Source organism: Pan paniscus, chromosome 10 (assembly GCF_029289425.2).
Source record: "Pan paniscus chromosome 10, NHGRI_mPanPan1-v2.0_pri, whole genome shotgun sequence".
NCBI classification, from domain to species: Eukaryota; Metazoa; Chordata; class Mammalia; order Primates; family Hominidae; genus Pan; species Pan paniscus.
The window spans coordinates 6,446,007-6,471,931 of NC_073259.2; the positions used below are offsets into that span (position 1 = coordinate 6,446,007).

Genomic DNA, 25,925 nt, shown 5'->3' on the forward strand with positions numbered 1-25,925 from the left:
ACACCTGTAATCCCAGCACTTTGGGAGGCCGAGGTGGGTGGATCACCTGAGGTCAGGAGTTCGAGACCAGCATGGCCAACATGGTGAAACCCTGTCTCTACTAAAAATACCAAAAATTAGCCGGGCATAGTGGCATGCGCCTGTAAGCCCAGTTACCGAGGAGGCTGAGAGAAACTCTGTCCCCCCAAAAAACAACAGACAAAAAAACTCCCACCCAGGCGCGGTGGCTCACACCTGTAATCCCAGCACTTTGGGAGGCCGAGGTGGGTGGATCACCTGAGGTCAGGAGTTCGAGACCAGCATGGCCAACATGGTGAAACCCTGTCTCTACTAAAAATACCAAAAATTAGCCGGGCATAGTGGCATGCGCCTGTAAGCCCAGTTACCGAGGAGGCTGAGATAGGAGAAGCGCTTGAACCCAGGAGGTGAGGTTGCAGTGAGCCCAGATACGCCATTGCACTCCACCCTGGGCAACAAGAGTGAAACTTCATCTCAAAAAAAAAAACAACAACAAAAAAACTGCCCTAAACGATACCAGACCTGAGGCCACTGAATTACCTGACTCAACCCAAGAGTTAAATGCTAGTTTCCAAAAACTTAAGTTTTAAATGTCTGTGCCTCAGACTGCGAGTTCTGTGGAGGACTAGATCTAGAAAGCCTAGAAAACCACCAGTATCCATCAAAAATGGAGAAACAAAATGTGGTATATCCACACAATAAATAATTCAGTTATTTAAAAAATGAAGTTGATACATGCTACATACAACATAGATGGACTTTGAATCATGAAGTGAAATAAACCAAACACAAAAGAACAAATATTGTATAATACAGTACTGAGAATGGGTAAATTCATAGATTAGTGCTGCTGGGAGTAGGAGGAAATAATGGGTGTCTGCTAATGGTTTTAACGTTTCTTTTAGGGATGATAAAAATGTTCTGGAATTAGATAATAGTGGTGATTGCGCAACCTTGTGAATATATTAAAACCACTGAATTGCACACTTTAAAAGGGTGAATTTAGACTGGGTGTGGTGGCTCACACCTGTAATCCCTGAACTTTGGAAGGGCGAGGAGTTCGAGACCAGCCTAACCAACATGGTGAAAAATACAAAGTAGCTGGGTGTGGTGGCATGCGCCTGTAATTCCAGCTACTTGGGAGGCTGAAGCAAAGAATCGCTTGAACCCAGGAGGCGGAGGTTGCAGTGAGCCGAGACGGCGCCACTGTACTCCAGCCTGGGCAACAGAGCGAGACTACGTCTCCACTTTTTTTTAAAGAAGGGAGTGAATTTAATTGTACGTGAATTATAACTTTTTTTTTTTGGATGGATTCTCGCTCTGTCCCCCAGGCTGGAGTGCAGTGGTGCGATGTCGGCTTACCGGCACACCTGCCTACTGGGTTCAAGCGATTCTCATGCCTCCGCCTCCCGAGTAGCGGGGATTACAGGCGCCCGCCACCAGGCCTGCCTAGTTTTGTATTTTTAGTAGAGACGGGGTTTCGCTATGTTAGCCAGGCTGGCGTAGAACTGCTGGCCTCAAGCGATCCTCCCGCATCGGCCTTCCAAAGTTCTGGGATTACAGGTGTGAGACGCCGCGCCAGACCTCTATCTCAATGTTATAACAAGGCTCAATACTCAGCTAAAGTGAGCGTCAAATTTTTATTTTTATTTTTTCCCCCGTGACAGGGTCTCGCTCTGTCGCCCGGGACGGAGTGTCGTGGTACGGGTGCGATCTCGGCTCACTGCAGGCTTGACCTCCCGGGAACATGGAGGCATGCCGCCACCATGCCCGGCGTCAAATTCCTTTTAAATCAATCGTTTCTTCCCAGCGTCCCCCGCTCCCTGCAACTCAACTTCGTTTAGCTATTAACACAAACTTCAGATTCCCCACGCCTGTCTGCAGGCAGCATCTCCAAGGAAGCGCCACCACGGACACCTGGCTGTCCGCACCGCGGTGGGGTCCCGGCGCGTCGGTGCCAAGCTTCCTGTACCCCGCCTTCCTACCCACCTCTCGGGAAGCCCGGATACTGAGCCCCTCACTGCACTGGCGAACTAGAACAGGCCTCTGGACGCATCTCTACGCTGAGACCTCAGGATCAGGTCCACCGCAGCCCCAGGTTCTCGACCCGGAAGCTGAGCCTTCCCACGCTCCACACCCACGGCTAGAACCACCCCGGGGGAAGCCGCTCTCCTCCCCCACTTACGCGCCTCGGGCAGCGCGCGGTGCACACAGGGAGCTCGATCTAGGCTATGGACAAGGGGAAGAGAGCTTAGATGGAGGCCGCGCAGAGGAGAATGGGAAGGATGTGCGAGCGTCTCTGGGAAGAAGGTCCGAACCCACGCCCAGCGCCGGAGGGGGAAAAAAAAAACAGACCAGAGAAGGAACCGTAAATCAAGTCGGAGGGGAAAAGAGCCGCAAAGCCTTCTGCGGCAGCCGTAAAGCAACCTGGAGGCGCGGTGCTGGCTTTTACGTTCTGAGCCGCTCGCCCTGCCGCTTCCCTGCGCGCCCTCTGCCTCCTACTTCCCTCCAGCTTCCCTCGGTCCGCGGCCGTCGGATCTCTGCTGCCCCCTGGTGGGCTTGGCGGTTTCGTCAGGCCTTCAGGGGCTAGTTAGGCCCGGGTGGTTCACACTTCACATGCCCAGTGCCCATTAGGATGCGGGGCCCGCCCACCCATGCACAATTGGGAAAATCTTAGGATGAATGGTTGTCAGAGACCTTCCCAGATTCCGCCCGGGCCGAGGCAGCGGTGGACCTGGTGGTTCTCCAGGCCCCTCACCACCGCCGCGCACATCCAGTCGTCACCGGATGGCGCCTTCGGTTAGCGACGACCGCAGGGAAATGGAGAAGTGCGGCTTGGGGGGCGAAGTCCCCTCTAGAATGTCCCCTGAGGCCGGGCGTGGTGGCTCAGGCCTGTAATCCCACCACTTTTGGACGCCGAGGCGGGCTGATCACGAGGTCAGGAGTTCGAGACCAGCCTGGGCAACATGGGGAAACCCCTGCCTCTACTAAAAATACAAAAAATTAGCCGGGCGTGGTGGTGGGCGCCTGTAGTCCCAGCTACTCGGGAGGCTGAGGCAGGAGAATGGCGTGAACCCCGGGGGACGGAGCCTGCAGTGAGCCGAGATCAGGCCACTGCACTCCAGCCTGGGCGACAGCGAGACTCCGTCTCAAAAAAAAAAAAAAAAAAAAAAAGTTTTTGTAGCGACAGGGTCTTGCTATGTTGCCCAGGCTGGTCTTGAACTCCTCGCCTCAAGTGATCCTCTTGCCTCAGCCTCCCAAAGTGCTAGGATTACGGGTATGAGCCACTGCACCTAGCCCACTTATCATTGTTTTTGTGGCAAGATATTTTCAACTTACTCTCTTAGAAATTTTGAAATATACAATAAATTATTATTAACTATAGTCACCATGCTGTGCAATAAATCTCAAAACTGTATTCCTCCTGTTTAACTGTGACTTTGTACCCTGAGGCCAACATCTTCATCTCCCCATTCTCTCCCCCAGCCCCTTAATCCCCAGCCTCTGGGGAATTTTTAGTAGAGACAGAGTTTCTCCATGTTGGTCAGGCTGGTCTCGAACTCCCAACCTCAGGTGATCTGCTCACCTCAGCCTCCCAAAGTGCTGGGATTACAGGTGTGAGCCACTGTGCCCAGCCAATATTGAGCATTTTTATGAACCTGTTGATCATTTGTTTGTCATCTTTTGATAAATGATTTTTTTTTTTAAGAGTCAGGGTCTCAAGCTATCAAGCTGTTGCCCAGACTGTACTGCAGTGCTGTAATCATGGCTCAGTGCAACCTCTAACTCCTGGGCTCAAGTGATCCTCCCACCTCAGCTTCCCAGGTAGCTGGGACTACAAGCATATGTTACCACACCTGGCTAATCTAAAATTTTTTTGTAGAGACAAGGTCTTTCTATGTTGTCCAGGCTTTTCACAACTCCTGGCCTCAAGCAATTCTCCTGTCTCAGCCTTCCAAAGCACTGGGATTACAGGTGTAAACCAGTGCACCTGGTGCCCTTTGCCCCCTTTTTAGTCGTGTGATCTGATTTTGCTATGAGTTGTTTGTTTTCTTCACATATTTAGAATAGGATAGTAACCCCTTATTGGATATATGGTTTGCAAATATTTTCTCTCACTCTGTTGTTTTCTTTGTGGTGTCCTTTCGTTTGTGATTTTGGTAATTTGTGTCCTCTCCTTTTTTCACTAGTCCAGCTAGATGTTTATTAATTTTACCTATCTTTTCAAAGAACCAGCTCATGGTTTTATTAATTACTACAATTGTTTTTCCATTTGTTTGTTTCACTGATTTTCATTGTTATCTTAATCACTTCCTTTCTTCTGCTCACTTTAGGTTTACTTTACTTTTCTTTCTTTTTGTTTCTTATGGTGGAAGCTAAACCTATGATTTTAACCTTTTTTTGTTTTAAGTAAAGGCATTTAAACTATTAAACTATAAATTTTCCTCTAAGAACTCCTTTAGCTGAATTTTATAAATTCTGAAACATAATTTTTGGGGTAAATGTATTTTAAAGTTACCTACCTGCATGTTATTGAATATACTATATTGTTTTCTTTTTTTTTATGAAAAACATTTTTTTCTAAGAGACAGCACCTCACTCTGCTGCCCAGGCTATGGTGCAGTGGCACGGTCATAGCTCGCTATAACCTCAAATGCCTGGGCTCAAGTGATCCTCCTGCTTCAGTCTCCTAAGTAGCTCGGATTACAGGGGCTACATGCCCAGCTAAGTAAAAAAACATTTTTTTGGTGGAGGCAGGGTCTTGCTATGTTGCTCAGGCTGGTCTTGAACTCCTAGCCTCAAGCAGTTCTCCCACCTTGGCCTCCCAAAGTGCTGGGACTGCAGGTGCATGACACTATGCCTGGCTAATTAAAAAAAATTTTTTTAGAGAGGGGTTCTTACTATGTTTCTCAGGCTTGTCTTAAACTCCAGGGCTCAAGCAATCCTCCTGCCTCAGCCTCCTGAGTAGCTGGGACTACAGGTGCTCACCACCATGCTCAGCTCTAAAAACTACATTTTAAAAATAGTTCCTGCTGTTCTTTGTTGTGGGTTGAATTGTGTTCCTCAAAAAGACAGGTAGAAATTATAACCTCCAGTACTTGTGAATGTGACCTTAATTAGAGTGGGGTCTTTGTAGATGTAATCAAGTAGGATGAGGTCATACTCAATTCAGAATAGACCTTCTTCAATATAATTGCTGTTATAAGAAAACAGGCTGGGTTCGGTGCCTCACACCTGTAATGCCAACACTTTGGGAGGTCAAGACGGGAGGATCTCCTTGACCAGCCTGGCCAGTTCGAGACCAGCCTGGCCAACACGGTAAAACCCCATGTCTACTAAAAATACAAAAATTAGCTGGGCATGGTGGTGGGTGCCTGTAATCCCAGCTACTTGGGAGGCTGAGGCAGGAGAATTGCTTGAACCTGGGAGGTGGAGTTTGCAGTGAGCCGAGATAGAGTCACTGCACTTGAGCCTGGGCGACAAGAACAAAACTCTGTCTCAAAAGAAAAGGAACAGAAGAGAAGGGAAGGGAGGGGAAGGGGAGGGGAAGGGAGGGGAGAGGAAGGGAAGGGGAGGGGAAGGGGGAAGGGAAAAGGGGAAGGGGAAGGGAGGGGAGGGGGGAGAGGAGGAAGGGAGGGGGTGGGGGAGGGGGGAGGGGAGGGGGAGGGAGGGAAGGGAGACACCCAGGCCAGGTGGCTCACACCTGTAATCCCAGCACTTTGGGAGGGGGGCAGATCACTTGAGGTCAGGAGTTTGAGACCACCCTGGCCAGCATGTTGAAACCCCGTCTTTACTAAAAATACAAACATTAGCTGGGCATGGTGGCACACACCTTTAATCTCAGCTACTCGGGAGGCTGAGGCAAGAGAATTGCTTGAACCCGGAAGTGGAGGTTGCAATGAGCCAAGATTGTGCCATTGCACTCCAGCCTGAGCGACAGAGTGAGACTCAGTCTCAAAAAAAATAAAAACAAAAATAAGAAAACAGAGACAAAGACAGAAGGAAGGCAGCCCTCTGAAGATGGAGGCAGAGATTGCAGTCATTATGCCAGAAGCCAAAGAACATGAGGCCACCGGAAACTGGAAGAGGCAAGGAAGTATCCTCCCCTGCTGTGAGAGCAAGCTGTCATTACTTAGTCAAATAAAGTGTATGTCTACGACCCAGTGATTGCACTCCTGTGTACAAAAAGTCCTCATACAATTTACGAAGGGACATACATGAACATATTCACTGTAGTATTATTTACTTCATAACATGGCCGTGCCAAGTTCTTTAATCTTGGACTTAGAGCCTCAAGAACTGAGAGAAGCTAAATTTCTGATGTTTTAAGCCACCCAGTTGGTGGTAATTTGTTACAATGGCTTTAGGAAACTAACACAATGTGATTTCTAATCCATCGTGCCTGCCTGCCACAGCATTTCCCATGGTGTACATCCACCATATTTCGCCCATCTACCTTCCCCACTGTGAACATCATAAATAATACTACAGTGAACATATTCCTACATGTTCCTTTATAAACTGTGTGAGAACGTTCCGTACACACCGCAGTGGAACCGTTGGGTGACAGACGTCTATTTTATTTGCCTGAGTAATGACAGCTTGCTCTCCACCGCCCTTGCATGAGGGTTCCTGTATGTCCACACCCCTGCCAATTCTTGACATCATGCTGATTCACAACTTTTGCCAGTGTAATGAGTGTGAAATGTTATTTTTAAAAAAATTATATTTCTGATTACTAATGATTTTAAGCACTTCCTGTGCATGCTCAGTTTTTGGTTTTCTGGTTTTTTAATTGGCTGTTCATATCATTCACCCATTTCTGTATGTGATCATTACCTTTTTCTTGTTGATTTGAAGGTATTCTTTGAAATTCTAGATATTAATCTCTTGTCAGATTTTGACTTTGTAAATATCTTCTCTTACTCTGTTAGCTGCTTATTAACTTTGTCCATAGTGTCATTTCCTAAACAGAAATCCTTAAATTTTTTATAATAACAGGCTGGGCACGGTGGCTCACGCCTGTAATCCTGGCACTTTGGGAGGCCGAGGCAGGTGGATCACTTGAGGTCAGGCGTTTGAGACCAGCCTGGCCAACATGACAAAACCCTGTCTCTACAAAAAATACAAAAATTAGCCAGGTGTGGTGACACGCGCCTGTAATCCCAGCTACTCAGCAGGCTGAGAGGCATGAGAATCGCCTGAACCCGGGTGGTGGAGGTTGCATTGAGCTGAGATCGTGCTGCTGCACTACAGCTTGGGCGACAGAGCAAGACTTCATCCCCTGTCCCCAAAAAAATGTAATAACAGTCATAGATATTTTTCCTTATTGATTAATCCTTTAGAATTGTATTTAAAATCTCTTTCTGGTTGTAGGTTGCAAAAATAATGACTTATATTTTTCTATTAAAATTCTAAATTAAGCCTTGATAGAGTACTCTTTTTAATTGGATCTTTCATTTAGAATTTTCCTTGATACATGGCATTGGTTAGGGATACATTAGGGACATATCTAAAGCATTCCAGTTATGCAACTTTTTAATTCTGTGACCAGTGAGGAAAGGGGATTCTTTTCCCTAGATCCAATTTGAAAAATTACAGAGAAAGACTCTGACTCACTGGATTGGGTTGCATGCCCATTATTATGGCCCAATTAGCAAGATGCCTTACTAAGTGCTAGGCAGACAAAACAATATTCACTACAGGGGTGATAAGGTAAATAAACACATTAATTAGAATTTAAAGGTAAGTATTCTTAAGGATTTAAGAGGTGGGACAATTGCACCCTATTGGGGGAACCAGATAATTCTTCATGACAGAAATGACATTTTCAATAGACTGCCAAGTATGGGTAAGATTTATATGCATACAAAATCCTATGTATGATGACTTCTAAATAGAGGACAAAGCATAAGTAAGAATGCAAGGGCAAGAAATTAAGAGTATGTTTACAGTATAATCCAATTTGAATGAACCACAGGATATAGGAAGGTTTAGTGTGTGCCGACTGTGTAAAGATATCTGTAGAAGATACAGTGATGCTTAGTCAATGGCCATAACCCCAACCCATTATCTTGCTAACAGAACCCTGATTTGGGACAGCAATGTACTGTTCTTCTTCTTCTTTCTTTTTTTTTTTGAGACGGAGTCACACTCTGTCGCCCAGGCCATAGTGCAGTGGCGCAATCTCAACTCACTGCAACCTCTACCTCCCAGGTTCAAGCAGTTCTCCAGCCTCAGCCTCCCGAGTAACTGGGACTACAGGCACACGCCACCACGCCCAGCTAATTTTTTGTATTTTTGTTAGAGACGGGGTTCACCATATTGGCCAGGCTGGTCTCGAGCTCCTGACCTTGTGATCCGCCTGCCTCGGTCTCCCAAAGTGCTGGGGTTACAGGTGTGAGCCACTGCACCTGGGCATTTTTGTTTTTTTGGTTTTTTTTTGAGATGGAGTCTTGCTCTGTTGCACCCAGGCTGGAGTGCAGTGGCGCCATCTCGGCTCACTGCAACCACCACCTCCCAGGTTCAAGCAATTCTCCTGCCTTAGCCTCCCTAGTAGCTGGGATTACAGGCATGCACCACCATGCCCGGCTAATTTTTGTATTTTTAGTAGAGAGAGGGTTTCACCATGTTGGCTGCCCAGCCCAATGTACTATTCTGTAGAGCTTAAATCTGGATTGATCTAAGTTCATTGTAGCAATTTACTTCCCTTTGCCTGCTACTCCCCTTCCTATACTCCCTTGAACAAGGGGCAGCCACATGACTCAGCTCTGGCCAACAGAATGCAAGTGGAAGTCTTCTGGGAACTTTTTTGTTCATCCTCTTCTGTTTAGCACTACGACAGCCATCTTCCAACGCAATAAACAGGGACAAGAAAATTTCAGAAGCCAACCCATAATTCTGATGTCATTAGAACCAGGTTCAGCCTCTGAACCTGTCGTATAGGCCTCAGCACTTAGAACAACCCTGTGCTTGGTTCAATGTTCTATGCTGCTATAAGTTATTAATCATTTTTAACAAGGGGCCCTGTTTTATTATTTTGCATTGGGCCCCACAAATTGTATAGCTACTCCTGATAGGAACCACAGTGCAAATTCTGGAATCTCTTATTTCTAATCCTTTTGTTAACAGTAAATATCCTTATGGATGAAAACACTGTTGATTGGGTTTTCTGTTACTTATAGCTAAACACATTCTGTTTTGTTTTGTTTTGAGACAGAATCTTGCTGCTTGACTCAGGCTGGAGTGCAGTGGTGCGATATTGGCTCACTGCAACCTCTGTCTCCCGGGCTTAAGCGATCCTCCTGCCTCAGCCTCCCAAGTAGCTGGGATTATAGGCACCCGCCACCACACCTGGCTAATTTTTGTATTTTTAGTAGAGACAGGGTTTCACCATGTTGGCCAGGCTGGTCTTGAACTCCTGACCTCAGGTGATCTGCCTACCTCGGCCTCCCAAAGTGCTAGGATTACAGACGTGAGCCACCCCGCCTGGCCCCATTTCCTTATTCTTAAAGTGAGAATAAATAACATCTACTAGTTAGAGTTGTGGGAAGATTAGATGAGTTATAAGATTATAGTTATTAGATGAGATATAAAGCACACAATATCTGACATTTAATAGATGTTTCTGTAATGTTAATTGCATTCTTTTTCACTTCCACACCTTACAATGAACCCACCTGATAAAAGGAGAGAAGCATAAAAATTCCATGCAGACAAAAGTCCTTATCTGGGCCAACTACCTTCAGATTTCAGTTGTTTAAAAAAGCCAAATAAGAAAAGAAGGAAATAAAATTTTCACTTATTAAGAATTACCATTTTGAGGCTGGGTGCAGTGGCTCATGCCTATATTCCCAGCACTTTGGGAGGCCGAGGCAGGTGGATCATCTGAGGTCAGGAGTTCGAGACTAGCCTGGCCAACATGGTGAAACCCCGTCTCTACTAAAAATACAAAAAAACAATTAGCTGGGCGTGGTGGTGGGCGCCTGTAATCCCAACTACTCGGGAGGCTGAGGCAGGAGAATCGCTTGAGCCCGGGAGGCGGAGGAGGTTGCAGTGAGCCAAGATCGTGCCATTGTGCTCCAGCCTAGGCAACAAGAGTAAAACTTCGTCTCAAAAAAAAAAAAAAAAAAAAAGAATTGTCATTTTGGATGGGCACGGTGGCTCATGCCTGTAATCTCAGCAGTTTGGGAGGCCAAGGCGGGTCAATCACTTGAGTCCAGGAGTTCGAGATCATCCTGGGCAACATAGTGAGAACCCATCTCTGCTAAAAATACAAAACAATTTTAGCTGGGTGTGGTGGCACACACCTGTGGTCCCAGCTACTTTGGAGGCTGAGGCACAGGAGGTGGAGGTTGCAGTGAGTGGAGATCGCGCCACTGCACTCCAGCCTGGGCAATAGAGTGAGGCCCTGTCTCAAAAATAAATAAATAATAAAAAACAAAAAAAGAATTGCCATTTGGCTTAGGCATTAGCCAAAATGGGCTTTACGCATATTAATTTCCTACTTTGTTACCAGGAATATTTTTCTGGAGACGGAATCATCATTTGTTTTGCTGAATCTCGTTGTGGGCAGTGCTCACCAGGGCGGTCTCGCCCCTGCACCTGTGGCAAGAGCCAGTGGCTTGACTGGGGGCTGCAGGATCTGTTCTTCAGGATGGCTCACTCGCGTGGCCAGCAAGGAGGTGCTGCTCCCAGCCCAGAGGTAAGGGGGCTCCGGGGCTGGGAGGAACATGGGGCTCCTCTCCATGTGGGCCTCTCCGCAGACGGGATTTCTCAGGGTGCATGACAGAGTTCTAAGAGTGAGCATTCCGGGAGAATGTCAGAAAGCTGTATTGCCTTCTATTTTATTTTATTTTTTGAGACAGGGTTTCGCTTTTGTCGCCCAGGCTGGAGTGCAATGGCCAGATCTTGGCTCACTGCAAACTCGGCCTCCTGGGTTCAAGCCATTCTCCTGCCTCAGCCTCCCAAGTAGCTGGGATTATAAGCGCTCGCCACCATACCTGGCTAATTTTTGTATGTTTAGTAGAGACAGGGTTTCACCATGTTGGCCAGGCTGGTCTCGAACTCCTGACCTCAAGTGATCCGCCCGCCTTGGCCTTCCAATGTGCTGGGATTACAGGCATGAGCCACTGTGCCCAGCCTGTATCGCCTTTTATGACCTAGCCTGAGAAGAAAACATAGCCCCACCTCTCACTGGGAGACTGTTGAGGTCACATGAAAGAAGAACATGCAGAACCAGTGCTGTTGTTACAGCCATTTTTGGAAAATGCTGCTGGCCACAGAATACTGACGGTCTGGGCCAGGCAATGAAGTGTCTGGCAGCCTATGGTGTGCTTCATGTGGAACACAGGCTGAAATGGGAAGGATCTGGGTCCTGCAGGGTGGGTGTGGCGATTCAGAGGCCCTTCTACAAGTGGCAGTGGGTGGGGCACTCAGCTAGGATGGAGGCTGGCTTGAGGAGGTTGGGGGCATTTTCCTCAAGCACCCTATGGTGGTATTAGTAACTCGGCCAGCTTCCAAATCTAGTCATAACATTGTGTGTCTTTGAATTCCCCTGCGATCCTCAGGGGATAAAGTATTCTTTCTGTTTCCTGTCCTTGGCTATTGTGTGATAGCAGCTGTACTACTGATCCAGGCGCTGTCACTCCGCCCACCAGAGAAAGGTGCATTTAGGCATATGACTTAATACTTTCACAGGAGAGTTCTAAAAAAGTAAGAATGATGCTAAGATTAACTGTTTACTCAACCGAGTGCTGAGGGCTTCCTATGCATTATCTCATTTAGTTCTCAAAAGGATTCTAAGAACCGGCACTAGTATCATCTCTATTTCACAGTTAGAAAACTGCATTTTAGAGATGTGAAGTAATTGGCAAGGTTAGGGACTCTCAAATCCAAGGCTGATTGCAGTGCCTCTTAGCTATACTACCTTATTATGGTTAAATCTATAATTTTATTCACTTAATGCATATTTATTAGCCCCTATCAGAAGTGAGCATTGTTCTAAGCACTAAGAATACATTTGTGAATGAAGGAGATAAAGTCTATACTGTCACGGAGCTTACAATAAAATAGCAGGTCACAGGTTATAATGACGTTAAATGAGATGTTTGACAATGACTTTATGGCGATAACTGCGTGACAAGAAAAGCCAATCATGGCTAAGGCTGGGGGAAGAGCAGTTCTGGCGGATGTTGAGATAAACTTCGTACATTTAAATTTTCAAAAGTGTATTTCAGCAGACAGTGGTTCATGAATCAGGGGGCACCAGAATCCAAGAAGTCCAGTGCTCCACTAGGGAAATGTGCAAGAGCAAAACCTTCATAAGGTGTTCTCAGAAGCAAGACAAAGACAACATATTTGATTGGTTACATTGGAAAGTCTCTAGTTAAAGGTGAGTTGGAAGTTTCTGATCAGTAAAGTCCCTAGTTAGGGTTGGTTGCTGGCTTCTGGGTGGTTAAGCTGAAGTTTCACCCTTTACATGGGCTTTAGTTTGCTTACTGAGAAACCCATGGCCCTGAAGCTGTTTCAGCCTGATGTTCTCCAAATTCAATTATTTTAACACTGGGCACAGCAAATACAAAGGTCCAGAGGTGGGAAGGAGTTTCGGTAATGGGTCAAAGGGAGATTTGTACAAGATGTAGGGAGGGAGGGCACAGGCCTTATAAGCCAGGGTAAAGATTTGGGGGTTTAAGTTTATGGGACCCCTATAAGGTGGACCATCCATAAAGGACCAAGGGCACTTTCGAGATTTCAAGCAGGGAAATGCCCTGATCTGAATAGAAACATCACTCTGGTTGTTGTACGGAGAATGGATTGTAGGGAAATGTGTGGATGCAGGGGCACCAGCTAGGAGCTGAGAGATGGTAGCTTAGTGAAGTTGGAAAGAAAATAACAGATATGGAAAATGTGTTCACAGAGAATCTATAGAGGATCCAAACTGTTGGATTTGACCATAGTTTGGATAATGGTGGTAAAGAAAGGAATCAGGGATAATACCTGGGTTTTTCACTTGAGTAACCGAGTAAATGTTGGTGTTATTTACTGAAGTAGGAAAGACAGAGGCAGGAGCAGGTTTAGAAGAAATGGAGAGGTCTGATTTTCTTGGATTTGTTTGCTTGCTCTGACACCCAGGCTGGAGCTGCACTCGATCATAGCAAACTGCAGCCTCAAACTCCTGGGCTCAAGCAATCCTCCTACCTCAGCCTTCTGAGTAGCTGGGACTATAGGCACATGCCACCACACCCTATTTTTGTTGTTGTTGTTGTTTGTAAAGACAGGGTCTTGCTATGTTGCCCAGGCTGGTCTTGAACTCTTGACCTCAAGCAATGCCCCCCTTCTTAGCCTCCCAAAGTGTTGGGATTATAGATGTGAGCCACCTCACCCAACCAAAGTTCTGTTTCAAATATGTTAATATGTTACCTGTTAGGCATCCAGATGAAAATGTCAATATGTGAATCAGAAGCCAGGACATAGAGCAGAGCAGAGCTAGAAATATACATAAAGAAGTCATTGGTACACAGATACTATCTGAAGCCATGGGAGTAGGTAAGAGTAAAGTATAAAGAGAAGGAGCCCCAACACTGAGTCCTGAGCACTCCAACACATAGAGGCAAGACAGAGAAGAAATAAGCAAAGAAAATTGAAAAAGAGGGGCCGGGTGCGGTGGCTCACACCTGTAATCCCAGCACTTTGGGAGGCAGAGGCGGGCCGATCACGAGGTCAGGAGATCGAGACCATACTGGCTAACATGGTGACACCCCATCTCTACTAAAAAATATAAAAAATTAGCTGGGCATGGTGGCACGTGCCTGTAATCCCAGCTACTCGTGAGGCTGAGGCAGGAGAATGGTGTGAACCCGCAGGCGGAGCTTGTAGTGAACCGAGATTGCAGCACTGCACTCCAGCCTGGGTGACAGAGCGAGACTCCGTCTCAAAAAAAAAAAAAAAAAAATGACCAGGCGCGGTGGCTCACGCCTATAATCCCAGCACTTTGGGAGGCCCAGGCAGGCAGATCACAAGGTCAGGAGATCAAGACCAGCCTGGCTAACATGGTGAAACCTCGTCTCTACTAAAAATACAAAAATTAGCCGGTCATGGTGGTGGGCACCTGTAGTCCCAGCTACTCGGGAGGCTGAGGCAGGAGAATGGTGTGAACCCGGGAGGCGGAGCTTGCAGTGAGCCGAGATCGCACCACTGCACTCCAGCCTGGGCGACAGAGCAAGACTCCGTCTCCAAAAAGACAAAAACAACAACAACAAAAAAACCCCCGAAAATTGAAAAAGAATGGCCAGGCCAGGTGCAGTGGCTCATACCTGTAATCCTAGCACTTTGGGAGGCTGAGGCAGAAGAACTGCTTGAACCCAGAAGTTCAAGACCAGCCCGGGCAACAGTGAGACCTCATCTCTACAAAAAATTTTAAAAATTAGCCAGGCACAGTGGCGTACACTTATAGTCCCAGCTACTCAGGAGGCAGGAGGATCACTTGAGCCCAGGAATTTGAGGGTGCAGTGAGCTATGATTACACCACTGCACTCCAGCCTAGGTGACAGAGTTAGATCCTGTCCCTAAAAAAAACAAAAACAAAACTCTGGGCATGATGGCTCATGCCTAAAATCTCAGCACTTTGGGAGGCAGAGGTGGGCGGATCACCTGAGGTCAGGAGTGACCAGCCTGGCCAATATGGCGAAACCCCGTACTAAAAGTACAAAAATTAGCTGGGCGTGGTGGCAGGCGCCTGTAATCCCAGCTACTCGGGAGGCTGAGGCAGGAGAATCGCTTGAACCTGGGAGGCAGAGGTTGCAGTGAGCCGAGATAGTGCCATTGCACTCCAGCCTGGGCGACAGAGTGAGACTCCATCTCAAAAAAAAAAAAAAAAAAAAAAAAGGCCAGTGAGGTAAAGAAGAAAGCCAGGAAGTTACTTGTTATGGGCTGAATTATGTTCCTCCCAAAGTCATGTGTTGAACCCCTAATGTCCAATACCTCAGAATGTGACCATATTTGGAAATAGAGCATTTGAAGCCATAATTAAGTTGAAATGTTGAAATGAAGCATTAGGGTGGGCCCTAATCTAACCTGACTGGTGTCCTTAAAGGAGGAGGAAATTTTGTCACAAAGAGAGACACTATGGCTGGGCACGGTGGTGGCTCATGCCTGTACTCCCAGCACTTTGGGAGGCTGAGGTGGGTAGATTATTTGTTGCCAGGAGTTCGAGACCAGCATGGCCCACATAGTGAAACTCTGTCTTTACTAAAAATACAAAAAAATTAGCAGGGTTTGGTGGCATGCACCTGTAATCCCAGCTACTCGGGAGGTTGGAGCAGTAGACTCGGTTGAGCCTAGGAGGCAGAGGTTACAGTGAGCCAAGATCAATCCACTGCACTGCAGCCTGGATGACAGAGTGAGACCCTGTATCTAAAAAAGAAAGAAAAAAAAAGAGAGAGAGACACTAGAGGGATGTGCTCACACAGTGGAAAAGCCACGTGAGAAGCCACGTGAGAAGCCATGTGAGAAGGTGGCCATCTGTAAGCCAAGGAGAGATGCCTCAGGAGAAACCAAACCTGCTGACACCTTGATCTTAGACTCTAGACTTTAGAACAAATTTCTGTTCTTAAAGCCACCCAGTCTGTAGTATTTAGTTATGGCAGCCCTAGCAAACTACTACAGTATTTTACTCCAGAAGCAGAGAGAAGAAAATGTTTCAAGTAAGATAAATGGTCTACTGTGTAGGACATTGACAAGAGGCAGGGAAAATAAAGATGGAGAAGTGACCACCAGTAAGGAACAAGATTATCTTACCAATTCTAATAAGAGCAGTTTCCTGGAAGCATGAGTAGAATCGAGAGAATGCACAATGAGGAGTTAGAGGTGGCCCCATCTGCCACGCTTTCTTTCTTTTCTTTTTTTTTTTTTTTTGAGACGGAGTCTTGCTCTGTCGCCCAGGCTGGAGTGCAGTGGCCTGATCTCGGCTCACTGCAAGCTCCGCTCCCAGGTTCACACCATTCTCCTGCCTCAGCCTCCCCAGTAGCTGGGACTACAGGTGCCCGCCACCACGCCTGGCTAATTTTTTTTTTTTTTGTATTTTTAGTAGAGACAGGGTTTCATCTTGTTGGCCAGGATGGTCTCGATCTCCTGACCTTGTGATCCACCCGCCTCGGCCTCCCAAAGTGCTGGGATTACAGGCGTGAGCCACCGCACCTGGCCCAAGGAAGACATTTTTTAAGACAGATATTTGAGTATGTTTGCATGCCTTATTTATTTATTTATCTATCTATTTATTTATTTTCCTGAGGCAGGGTCTGGCTCTGTCACCCAGGCTGGAGTGCAGTGGCATGACTCAGTTTCCTGCAACTTCTACCTCCCTGGCTCTAGCCATCCTCCCACCTCAGCCCCCTGAGTAGCTGGGATCACAGGCATGTGCCACCATGCCTAATTTTTTTATACTTTTCACTTTTACATTTTAACTCTGTTGGAATTTTTTACACTTTTTATAGAGATGACGTTTTGCCATGTTGCCCAGGATGGTCTTGAACTCTTGGCTTCAAACAATCCTTCTGCCTCGGTCTCCCAGAGTGGTGGGATTACAGGTATGAGCCACTGTGCCTGGCTGCCTAATTCTTACTAGATTTAAGGAGTGTAAATGAAATACTGAAACAAAAGTAGAAGAGTAATTTTTTTTTTTGAAGAAAAGTTTTCATTTATTTAGTTAAAACTGTCTTATGCTTCCACGTGAAAAGTACGGGTGGTTTTCGTTTTGCATAGAGTGTTCTATAGCTTACTGGTTCTCAATCTTTCTAGCCAAGGACTCCTGTAGCAGAGTAAACAGTGTTAGTATCTCTCATTCATTCGTTCATTCATCCTTCATTAAATAAATATTTATTAATCCACTCCCATGTGAAAGGTACTGATCTAGGAACTGAGAATAGAGCAAGAAACAAAACAAGTTCCCGGCTTGGAGCTTATATTCCAGGAGACAGAGACATGATAGACATGATAAGCAAGTAAACAAATTTAGAGTGTGGCTGGTAGAAGTAAATGCTATAAAGAAAAATGCAGGATATCAAATTAATGATTTTTAATTATCCCATCCATAAATATGGTATAGCTTTCCACTGATTCCTTTCAATAAGGATTTATAATTTTCTTTATGAATAATTTACATGTCTTTATATTTTCTATCAGGAATTTAAAAATTTTTGTTGATACTATAAATAGAATTTTTATAAAATTATATATTCTAACTGTTGGCTTCTGGCATAGAGGAAGCCAACTCATTTTTATGTATGGATTATGTACCAAATAATTGTCTGAAACTTTGGGGGTTCTATTTATCATTAAATACTCTTGGATGTTCTATGTAAGCAATAAAATTATCGGCAAGTAAAAAAAAAGAAAGAAAAGAAAAATGCAGCAGGACTAGAGAGTGACGAGGGCAGCGGTACTATTTCAAATGGAGTGATTGCTTAGGGAAGGCCTCTCTGATCAGGTGACATTTGCAAAGAACTGAATGAAATGAGTGAGAAGGGCACAGTGCAGGGGGGGAAGAGTGTTCCAGACAGAGGGAACAGCATGGAGCACGTCTGGAGTGTCGGAGGTACAACATGAGTAGGAAATGGCTTGAGTCAAGGGCACCAGGAAGCAAGCACAGATCAGGAAGGTTTGGGGTTCAGACAAGGCATTTAGGCGATGTGACTTTGGTTTTACTCTGAGAAGGAAGGCCACTGAGGGGTTTTGAGCAGAAGAGTGATGTTTATCTATGTAAGTTTTAAGAGGATTTTGCTGGCTGCTATGTTGAAAAGAAAGGTGGGGGGAAAGATGTTAAACAAGAAGACTAATTATGCTGGGGGTGGTGGCTCATGCCTGTAATCTCAGCACTTTGGGAGGCCGAGTCAGGCAGATCACCTGAGGTCAGGAGTTCGAGACCAGCCGGGCCAATGTGGCAAAACCCTGTCCCTACTAAAAATACAAAAATTAGCCAGGTGTGGTGGTGTGTGCCTGTAATCCCAGCTACTCAGGAGGCTGAGGTAGGAGAATCACTTGAACCCAGGAAGTGGAGGTGGCGGTGATCTGAGATCGCGCCACTGCGCTCCGTCTCAAAACAACAACAACACACAAAAAACAATCAGATTCCTACTGCAAAACCTGGATGACAGACAATAGCGGCTCTGCTGCCCAGGGTGGAGTGCAGTGGCACAGTCACAGCTCACTGCAGCTTCAACCTTCTGAACTCAAGAGATCCTCTCACCTCACCTTCCCAAAAAGCTGGAACCACAGGCGCATGCACTACGCCCAGCTAATTTTTTTATGTTTATAGAAATGATGTCTCCTTATGTTGCCCAGGCTGGTCTCAAATTCCTGGGCTCAAGTCCTGCCTGGGACTCCCAACGTGCTGGGGCTACAGATGTGGCCTACCTCCCCAGCCTCTATGTGCTCTAAGTTTTCAAGATTCAATATTTTGGATACACTTCTTCAGAAAATGTATTATACTCATCTTTGCCTGCCCGCCTGCCTGCCTGCCTTCCTTCCTTCCTTCCTTTTTGATGTTTTGTTTTTAGACGGAGTCTCACTCTCTTGCCCAGGCTGGAGTGCAATGGCGCCATCTTGGCTCACTGCAACCTCTGCCTCCTGGGTTCAAGCGATTCTCCTGCCTCAGCCTCCCAAGTAGCTAGGAGTACAGGTGCACACCACCACGCCCGGCTAATTTTTGTATTTTTAGTAGAGATGGGGTTTCTCCATGTTGGCCAGGTTGGTCTTGATCTCCTGACTTGCTGATCCGCCCACCTCGACTCCCAAAGTGCTGGGATTACAGGCGTGAGCCACTGTGCCTGGCCATATCTTTGCTTTCTTTACAGAAGATTGGTACATGTAATTTAATATTTTTCTTGATGTCTCAGAATTTGCATTATTAACAAGTACGACTGCTTTGTATTGTTATGTATTAGAGTTATGCTGTACTCAGAACCTCTTGATGCGTACAGGTTCATCTATTTGCTTCTGATCAAATTCTCCCTGTGGCAGAGGCTAATGTTGCCCGCCAAATCTCATCTGTCCTCCTCCCTGCTAATGCTGCCTACCAAATCTGATCTGTCCTCCTCCCTAGTGAACAGAATCCCCAGTATTAGCTGCCCTGATAAGAGACTGTATTTCCCTACTTTCCTTATATTTACATTTGAACAGGTGACTATGTTCTGGCCAATAAGATGTATTTGGGGTTTTTTTATTTTTGTAGTTGTTGTTTGTTTGCTTGGTTTTTTTTTCAAGACAGAGTCTCACTCTATTGCCTAGGCTGGAGTGCACTGTCTCGATCTCAGATCACTGCAACCTCCGCCTTCCAGGTTCAAGGGATTTTCATGCCTCAGCCTCCTAAGTAGCTGGGATTACACATATGCGCCACCACACCTGGCTAATTTTTGTATTTTTAGTAGAGACGGGGTTTCGCCTGTTGGCCAGGCTGATCTCGAACTGCTGACCTCATGATCCGCCCGCCTTGGCCTCCCAAAGTGCTGGGATTACAGGCATGAACCACTGTGCCTGGCTGTTTGTTTTTTGAGTCAGGATCTCCCTCTGTCACCCAGGCTGGAGTGCAGTGGCACGATCATAGCTCACTGCAGCCTCAACCTCCTGGGCTCAAGCCATCCTCCCAACTCAGCCTCTGGACGGGCATGTGCCACCACAACTGGTTAATTTTTAAAAATTTTTTAGTAGAGTTGAGGTCCTGTTATGTTGTCCAGACTGGTCTTGAACTCCTGGCCTCAAGAGATCCTCCCACTCCAGCCTCCCTAAGTGCTGGGATTACATGCGTGAGCCACTGCGATGGGCCCAATATGTAAATAGGGGTGTTGTATGGAACTTCTGGAAATCACCTTAATATGTTGTGCTCCCCTTTACTTGACTTCCTTATTCCTGGATATAATAATGGAATATTCATGGCCATCTTGGACCCTGAGGTGACCTCGAGACTAGAAACCATGAACTGAGGATGGCCAAGCAGAAAGATGGGAGCCTGGGCTCCTGATAATACAAAAGTCTGTCATGCCACCTCCATTTTTTTATATGAGAAAAGATAACTTGTTTAAGCCGTTACTCCATTCTAATGCTCATGGTTTTCTGTTTGTTTTCGCCTTCTATTGGCTTTTTTTTTTTTTCCATTCCTGACTTACAGTCAGTGCACTTGCTTACATCAACTTTTTCCCTTTTTTCCTAATTTGCTGTCAGTCATTCTTGATTTAATGATTATGGAGCACTTACAATCGGCTAAGTGCTAGAGATGCTATTGTAAGCAAAACAGACACGGATCTGTCCTAGGAGCTCAAATAATATTGAGGAGTTTACTGTCTACTGAGGAAACAGAAGACCAAGTATGTTAGACATTAATAAAAATAAATAGCCTTTAAATAAGGCCGGCGAGGCTCTCCTTTGAACGTGTAGATATTATAACATCTATTTTCCTGTTGCGTCACAAGGTAAAAAAAAAATCTATTTTGGCTACACTTCCTTATTTTTCCCTGTGCTGTAGTTAAATATGATGGTATACAACTGAGTTCTGTGTGGGTGCAATGTGTTCACTTCCTGCTTGGTGCAAATTATAAATGAAGTATCTATTTAATTTTAAAATGTTTTATTGTGAAATATAATACACATAAAGAAATGTGGTCTGGACACAGTGGCTCATGCCTATAATCCCAGCACTTTGGGAGGCCGAGGTGGGCAGATCATTTAAGGTAGGGAGTTCCAGACCAGCCTGGCCAACATGGTGAAACCCCGTTTCTACTGAAAATATAAAAATTAGCTGGGCATGGTGGCGCCTGCCTGTAGTCACAGCTACTTGGGAGGCTGAGGTGGCAGGATCGCTTGAGCCCAGGAGACGGAGGTTGTAGTGAGCTGAGATGGTACCACTGCACTCATCCAGCCTGGGTGACAGAGCAAGACCTTGTCTCAAAAAAAAAAAAAATTCACAAAACATATAAGTACAATTTAACAAATAGGTGTGAAATTACTGCCCATGTAACCATCACCTAGCTCACTAGGTGGCTAGTGGGTACCCCTTCCCAATCCTCAAGAAGCACCATCCTGGATTTTACGGTTATTGTGTTCTTCATTTTCTTTAGCATTTTATCACCCATATGCACATCCCTGCCTATGTCATTTAGTTTTACCTATTTTTGAACTTGTGTGTGTGTGTGACAGGGTCTCTGTCACCCAGGCCGAAGTTCAGTGGCGCGACCAAAGTTCACTGAAGCCTCGACTTCCCTGGCTCCAACGATCCTCCCTCCTCAACCTCTTGAGTAGCTGTGTCTACAGATGCAGGCCACCATGCTCAGCTAATTAAAAAAACTTTTTGAGGCTGGGTGTGGTGGTACACGTCTGTAGTCCCAGCTATTTGAGAGGCTGGGGTGGGAGGATCACCTGAGCCCAGGAGGGGGAGGTTGCAGTGAGCCGAGATCGCACCTCTGCTCTCCAGCCTGGGCTCAAGCTGTCCTCCCACCTCGGCCTCCCAAAGTGCTGGGATTACTGGTGTGAGCCACTGTGTCTGGCCTATTTTTGAGCTTTATATTCATGGAATTATGCCCTATGTACTATTTTATGCCTTTCCCATTTCATTCCATGACATTAAGTTTGTAAGATTCATCCCTATGAGTGTTAGCAGTGAAAATGACAAAGAAACTCCCACAATTCTTTCCTCCATAAAAGCAAGTAGAAAACTGACAAAAATTGATAGTATTAAGTTTATCAGAACTCTGGAAATTAACCAAAGGCTTGCTTGCAGCAATCTGGGAAGCATTTATCAAGACAAATGGTTGAATCTTAGTAAAAACAAAGAGGTTTGTGGCATTTTAACTATCCTATTTCCATCCCCCTTTCTCCAGCTCCTTGGCAGCCTTGGAAGCCAACAGTCCACAATCCTGGTGACCCCAGGAACCTGGCAGCCACTGGATAAGGCAGAATGGGGTTAGAGCACCTTCAAAGCTTCATTCTCATGGTACTGTAGTTATTTGTCTGTCTGGTGCTTCCCGGGAAGACCCCACTTGCAAGGCTGCCTTTATTTAACCTAACCAGGATCTTATCCAGGGCTAAAAAAATAAAAACCCTTTTCTCCAGAGGCATTTATTGAAAATATTTCAAGACAATTGTTTGACTTCATTCCTGCCTGAGTAGTGGGTGATATTAGGGCAAACAAGAGGCTAACCTAAAGCTCAAAAGGAAAAGCCAGAGGATGGTATGTCCCTAGGAGCTTTGAAAAGCTTCAGCTCATTCTGGGAATCTACAAAGCAGCATATGCATAGGGCTGTGTGCATGCCCAGCAAAGATCTGAGAAGGCCCTGAACCTGCCCTTCCCCATAGGAATGTGAGCTCAATAAGGCAAGGAGCTTGTCTACTATATCCCCAGGATCGTGAACTATGCTTCACACATAGTAGAAATTCAATAAATATTTGTTGAATAAATAAAGAATTGGTGAGTATACACACACACACACACACACACACACACACACACACAGTCAGCTCTCTGTATCCGTGGTTTCTGCATCAGTGGATTCAACCAACTGGAGATAAAAAATATTTGGACAAGAAAATGGATGGCTGCATCTGTACTGAACATGTATAGACTTTTTTTTCTTGGCATTATTCCCTAAACAATACAGTATAACAATATATGTAGCATTTACTTTGTATTAGATATTACAATAATCTAGAGGTGATTTAAAGTACACAGGAGGATGTACGTAGTTTATATGCAAATACTATGCCATTTCATATCAGCAACTGTATCTGCAGATTTTGGTTTTGAAAGGGGGTGCTGGAACCAATCCACCACAGATACTGAGGAACAACTACATATATTTGCATCCCAGGAACACCAGTCAAAGAATTATTTAACATTCTCACAATGAGAACTGATTCATACCAAAAGTATAATAGTCAATAATTTTATTTAGATGAGACTTTGGTGGGGCTGCACTAATTGTATTATATTTGTCATATAAATTATATGAAATAGACATTTTACTTATTTTATTATATATATAATCACAATTTATTACATTTGACCATAGTTGTTCTCATTACAAGAATTTTAAGCTGGGCATGGTGGCTCAAGCCTGTAATTCCAACACCTTGGGAGGCTGAGGCAGGAGGATCACTTGAGCCCAGAAGTTTGAGACCAGCCTGGGCAACACAGGGAGCCCCTGTCTCTACAAAAATAAAATTTAAAAATTAGCCGGGCATGCTGTCATGCTCCTGTAGTCCCAGCTACTTGGGAGGCTGAGGTGGGAGGATATCTTGAGCCCAGGAGTTGAGGCTACAGTGAGCTATGATCACACCACTGCACTCCAGCCTGGGTGACAGAGCAAGACCCTGACTCTTAAAAAAAAAAAAGATTTTAGTATGTGTATATGATATTAAGAGTGAAGTACAAAATCTGGGAAAAGTAAAATGAAGAAACTATGTAAAGAGGTTTATCAGACAGCATTCCATATATACTGGTGATAACTTAATTCAGGAATTCTTGCTTCTGTTCTGTTGACAGACTTTGCGTCAGTGTGAAGTGAGACACATTGTCTTCATATATCCCACTCCATTTCTGGTGATATAATTTAGGGCCGGGCGCGGTGACTCATGCCTATAATCCCAGCACTTTGGGAGGCGGAGGTGGGCGGATCACCTGAGGTCAGGAGTTCGAGACCAGCCTGTCCAACATGCGAAACCCTGTCTCTACTAAAAATACAAAAATTAGCCGGGTGTGGTGGCAGGTGCCTGTAATCCCAGCTACCTGGGTGGGGCAGGGGGGTGCTGAGGCAGGAGAATCACTTGAACCCAGGAGGTGAAGGCTGCAGTAAGTTGAGATGGCACTACTGCACTCCAGCCTGGGCAACAGAACAAGACATCATCTCAAAAAAAAAAAAAACAAAAAAAGTCATAATTTAGTCCTACTCACATTCCTTTTGGGATTGTTTTACTATCTCATTTTGCTGATTAGGGTGGTTACTGGATTTTCATGTAGCACAATCTTAGGCAGTCAAGAAGCTATCCATAGTTTAAAATAAAAAACAGAATACTAATAACCAAAAATAAGGGAACATTTATTTTTACCAAAAGACTTCCTAAGATTCTTTTTTCAGTTTGAAAGTTTGGCCTATTAGGAATGGTGTTTGGCAAAGATAATTAGCTCTTAGGTTAAAATGACAACTGCAAAGAACAGTAAGAAATTAGGACAGTGAAACATTGATTTAGAAAGGCAGTTGGGAGAGGGCATTTGGGAGGAGGTGGTTACAAATGGTTGTTCAGAATGGCATTTGGGAGTAAGTAGGCGGTCCATGAGACAAGGAGGTATCTGAAGAAAGTGAACCAACAACTGAGCTATTTTGGGTAGGGTATCATAGCAAAGGGAATGTTCTATTAAGTACTCTTCTCATCAATAACCAAAGCCAGGTACATCCCTTGCTGAGACTTTGAACCAAATATATATATTTTGAACCAAATATATACGTAGAGAGAGAGAGACAGGAAATAAATCGATACTTGATTGTGTTATATAGTAGCTGTTTCTAAGAGTCAAAGTGTATGTATATAGAAGTGGATTTATGTGCATATGTCACCATTTTTTTCCATGGAATTTTATCATTGCATATGCAAAGATAAAATATAGATAATCTATATGCAAAATATAGATTTTGAACTCTGAGCAGCAAGCTCCTTTGGTTGGAGAAGAAAAGGAACCTGTATGTCTTTACTTTCATTGGGGCCTAATATTTCCCTTGGGGTGACTATGATGCAACCAATATGTACGTTCATTTAATCAACCTTTTGTTTTGTTTCATATTATTATAGGATACAGAAAACATTGTGGGGAAGGGCATGGTATTTTTTTTTTAAAGACATAGTCATTGAGCCAGAAAAGACTGCCTTTTCCTCTAGTGTGAGAATTATATAACTAAGATATAAAGATAAGCTAATATATAGGACTTAGAATCGTGAACTGGGGAGGCAGGTATTGCACTTAACGGAGGAAAATAAGCAGCAGTGTGCAGAGCGGGGTTAGTAAGTTCACCTTTGGTTACAGGCAGCCATGGTCAGATCACAGCCAAAAAGGTGAATAAACCTGAGAAAGCCTTTGGTCAAGATTTCCGTTTTTTAAATATTTTAAAAAATTACATTATTTATTCAAAACTACTATTATTGGTTGTAAATAAATATGGAAAGATAATACATTTTGCTAGTCTTTTCTATAAAATTTGTGAAAAAGTTTAAAAGTACAATGCTTAACAAGAACGTATAACTCATATGATACTCTCCACATAATTGCTTTGCTTTTGAAAGCTATTTGGAAATTTTTTTTTTTTTTTTTTTTGAGACGGAGTCTCGCTGTCGCCCAGGCTGGAGTGCGGTGGCGCTATCTCAGCTCACTGCAGGCTCCGCCCCCCGGGGTTCACGCCATTCTCCTGCCTCAGCCTCCCGAGTAGCTGGGACTACAGGCACCCGCTGCCTTGCCTGGCTAATTTTTTGTATTTTTAGTAGAGACGGGGTTTCACCGTGTTAGCCAGGATGGTCTCGATCTCCTGACCTCGTGATCCGCCCGCCTCGGCCTCCCAAAGTACCTTTACCTTTTGATTTAATAATCTCATTTTGGGAGTAGGCAGAGGGGAATTAATCACAAAATATGGAAGGAATAAGCACAAATCTTGAGGCAACGCTAACATGCAATATTGTTTGTTTATGTATACATTCAGGAAATGCTTTTCAAGTGCCTATTACGTTCCAAGCACTAGGGGTGAAACAGGTAATACAAGAAAGTCTTCTCTCATGGAACTTACATTTCAGTGGGGGAGACTGAAGATAAGCAAGCATAGTACACACACACATATATATATAAATACACATATAGTATATCAGGTGGAGAAAAATAAAAC

At 44.9% G+C, this 25,925-nt stretch overlaps 1 protein-coding gene across 11 annotated transcripts in view; it reads right to left on the minus strand.

Moving 5' to 3' along the window:
- Nucleotides 1–25,925, minus strand: part of RAD52 (RAD52 homolog, DNA repair protein) — a 79,923-nt gene that overhangs the window by 35,946 nt on the left and 18,052 nt on the right. For 2 of the 11 annotated variants that reach the window (XM_008973818.5, XM_063593283.1), the window contains exon 1: nucleotides 2,008–2,195. The exons of 6 other annotated variants lie outside the window; for them this stretch is intronic. The gene's annotated coding sequence lies outside the window, so the exon portion shown is untranslated. 3 more of the 11 variants (XM_063593282.1, XM_008973817.5, XM_034935143.3) reach the window with 3 other exon arrangements.